Below are 3,779 nucleotides of genomic sequence, written 5' to 3' on the forward strand. Positions count from 1 at the left end.
TATCTAACCAGTGCTGTACCTGTCCTGGGAGTGTTTGATGGGGACAGTGTAGAGGGAGCTTTACTCTGTATCTAACCCCGTGCTGTACCTGTCCTGGGAGTGTTTGATGGGGACAGTGTAGAGGGAGCTTTACTCTGTATCTAACCCCGTGCTGTACCTGTCCTGGGAGTGTTTGATGGGGACAGTGTCGAGGGAGCTTTACTCTGTATCTAACCCCGTGCTGTACCTGTCCTGGGAGTGTTTGATGGGACAGTGTAGAGGGAGCTTTACTCTGTATCTAATCCCGTGCTGTACCTGTCCTGGGAGTGTTTGATGGGGACAGTGTAGAGGGAGCTCTACTCTGTATCCAACCCCGTGCTGTACCGGTCCTGGGACTGTTTGATGGGGACAGTGTCGAGGGAGATTTACTCTGTATCTAACCCCGTGCTGTACCTGTCCTGGGAGTGTTTGATGGGGACAGTGTAGAGGGAGCTTTACTCTGTATTGAACCCCGTGCTGTACCTGTCCTGGGAGTGTTTGATGGGGACAGTGTAGAGGGAGCTTTACTCTGTATCTAACCCCGTGCTGTACCTGTCCTGGGAGTGTTTGATGGGGACAGTGTAGAGGGAGCTTTACTCTGTATCTAACCCCGTGCTGTACCTGTCCTGGGAGTGTTTGATGGGGACAGTGTAGAGGGAGCTTTACTCTGTATCTAACCCCGTGCTGTACCTGTCCTGGGAGTGTTTGATGGGGACAGTGTAGAGGGAGCTTTACTCTGTATCTAACCCCGTGCTGTACCTGTCCTGGGAGTGTTTGATGGGGACAGTGTAGAGGGAGATTCCTGGTCTGATTAGTTTTGCGACCTTCGAGCGGTGTCTGGGGCCTACACTTGTGACATTCACACCTCTCGAAAGAACGGAGTTGTCTGGACTGTCTTGTCGCACCGATGCCGCCTCCTGTTGTCGAGCATCCAAAATCGAGGAGCGTTCTCCCCTGAAGATTCTGCTATTCCACCATGAGGATATCTCGCCTCCCCCTGTGAACGTTGATCTCTCTTACCCCTCACTGCCTTCCCTCTGTGTAAAGAAATTTGAAAATGGGAACTGTGTTTATATTAAACCGGTATCTGCCTCAAAGGACTGTCCATTTCTTGTGTGTGTCGCTCGCTGGGTGTGTGTGTCGCTCGCTGGGTGTGTGTCGCTCGCTGGGTGTGTGTGTCGCTCGCTGGGTGTGTGTGTCGCTCGCTGGGTGTGTGTGTCGCTCGCTGGGTGTGTGTGTCGCTCGCTGGGTGTGTGTGTCGCTCGCTGGGTGTGTGTGTCGCTCGCTGGGTGTGTGTGTCGCTCGCTGGGTGTGTGTGTGTGTGTGTGTGTGTGTGTGTGTGTGTGTGTGTGGGTGTGGGTGTGGGTGAGTGTGTGTGTGTGTGGCTGGGTGAGTGTGTGTGTGTGTGGCTGGGTGAGTGTGTGTGTGTGTGGCTGGGTGAGTGTGTGTGTGTGTGGCTGGGTGAGTGTGTGTGTGTGTGGCTGGGTGAGTGTGTGTGTGTGTGGCTGGGTGAGTGTGTGTGTGTGGCTGGGTGAGTGTGTGTGTGTGTGTCTGGCTGGGTGTGTGTCGCCACCTTGCTGAATGTTACCCTCGAGTAAAGGAGCTCCCAGGGTCTGTACCCCTCAGAGACTGGACTGACCTGATGAACTGTTTTCAATGATTCTGGTGGGAGAATCCTCTTCAAATCCCTCCCTATCTCTGTAACCTCCTCCAGCCCCGACAATTCCCATCCTCCTGTTAAAATCCCTCCCTCCCTATCTCTGTAACCTCCTCCAGCCCCTACAATTCTCATCCTCCTGTTCAAATCCCTCCCTATCTCTGTAACCTCCTCCAGCCCTTACAATTCTCATCCTCCTATTCAAATCCCTCCATCCCTATCTCTGTAACCTCCTCCAGCCCCTACAATTCTCATCCTCCTGTTCAAATCCCTCCCTCCCTCCCTATCTCTGTAACCTCCTCCAGCCCCTACAATTCTCATCCTCCTGTTCAAATCCCTCCCTCCCTATCTCTGTAACCTCCTCCAGCCCCTACAATTCTCATCCTCCTCTTCAAATCCCTCCCTCGCCCCCCTCCCTCCCTATCTCTGTAACCTGCTCCAGCCCTACAATTCCCATCCTCCTGTTCAAATCCCTCCCTTGCTCTCTCCCTCCCTATCTCTGTAACCTCCTCAAGCCCCTACAATTCTCATCCTCCTGTTCAAATCCCTCCCTCCCTATCTCTGTAACTTCCTCCAGCCCCTACAATTCTCATCCTCCTGTTCAAATCCCTCCCTCCCTCCAGCCCTACAGCTCTAACCTACAATTCCCATCCTCCTGTTCAAATCCCTCACTCCCTCCTTCTCTATCTCTGTAACCTCCTCCAGCCCCTACAATTCCCATCCTCCTGTTCAAATCCCTCCCTTGCTCTCTCCCTCCCTATCTCTGTAACCTCCACAAGCCCCTACAATTCTCATCCTCCTGTTCAAATCCCTCCCTCGCTCTCTCCCTCCCTATCTCTGTAACCTCCTCCAGCCCCTACAATTCCCATCCTCCTGTTCAAATCCCTCCCTCCCTCCTTCTCTGTCTCTGTAACCTCCTCCGGCCCCTACAATTCTCATCTTCCTGTTCAAATCCCTCCCTCCCTCCCTATCTCTGTAACCTGCTCCAGCCCCGACAATTCCCATCCTCCTGTTCAAATTCCTCCCTCCCTCCTTCTCTATCTCTGTAACCTCCTCCAGCCCCGACAATTCTCCTGTTCAAATCCCTCCCTTGCCCCCCTCCCTCCCTATCTCTGTAACCTCCTCCAGCCCCTACAATTCCCATCCTCCTGTTCAAATCCCTCAGTCCTTCTCTATCTCTGTAACCTCCTCCAGCCCCTACAATTCCCATCCTCCTGTTCAAATCCCTCCCTTGCTCTCTCCCTCCGTATCTCTGTAACCTCCTCCAGCCCCTACAATTCTCATCCTCCTGTTCAAATCCCTCCCTCCCTATCTCTGTAACTTCCTCCAGCCCCTACAATTCTCATCCTCCTGTTCAAATCCCTCCCTATCTCTGTAACCTCCTCCAGCCGCTACAATTCCCATCCTCCTGTTCAAATCCCTCCCTTGCTCTCTCCCTCCCTATCTCTGTAACCTCCTCAAGCCCCTACAATTCTCATCCTCCTGTTCAAATCCCTCCCTCGCTCTCTCCCTCCCTATCTCTGTAACCTCCTCCAGCCCCTACAATTCCCATCCTCCTGTTCAAATCCCTCCCTCGCTCTCTCCCTCCCTATCTCTGTAACCTCCTCCAGCCCCTACAATTCCCATCCTCCTGTTCAAATCCCTCCCTCCCTCCTCTATCTCTGTAACCTCCTCCAGCCCCTACAATTCTCATCCTCCTGTTCAAATCCCTCCCTCCCTATCTCTAACCTCCTCCAGCCCCTACAATTCCCATCCTCCTGTTCAAATCCCTCCCTCCCTCCTTCTCTATCTCTGTAACCTCCTCCAGCCCCTAGAATTCCCATCCTCCTGTTCAAATCCCTCAGTCCTTCTCTATCTCTGTAAACTCCTCCAGCCCCTACAATTCCCATCCTCCTGTTCAAATCCCTCCCTCGCTCTCTCCCTCCGTATCTCTGTAACCTCCTCCAGCCCCTACAATTCTCATCCTCCTGTTCAAATCCCTCCCTCCCTATCTGTAACTTCCTCCAGCCCCTACAATTCTCATCCTCCTGTTCAAATCCCTCCCTCCCTATCTCTGTAACTTCCTCCAGCCCCGACAATTCTCATCCTCCTGTTCAAATCCCTC

The sequence above is a fragment of the Scyliorhinus torazame genome, chromosome 23 (assembly GCF_047496885.1).
Source record: "Scyliorhinus torazame isolate Kashiwa2021f chromosome 23, sScyTor2.1, whole genome shotgun sequence".
NCBI lineage: Eukaryota > Metazoa > Chordata > Chondrichthyes > Carcharhiniformes > Scyliorhinidae > Scyliorhinus > Scyliorhinus torazame.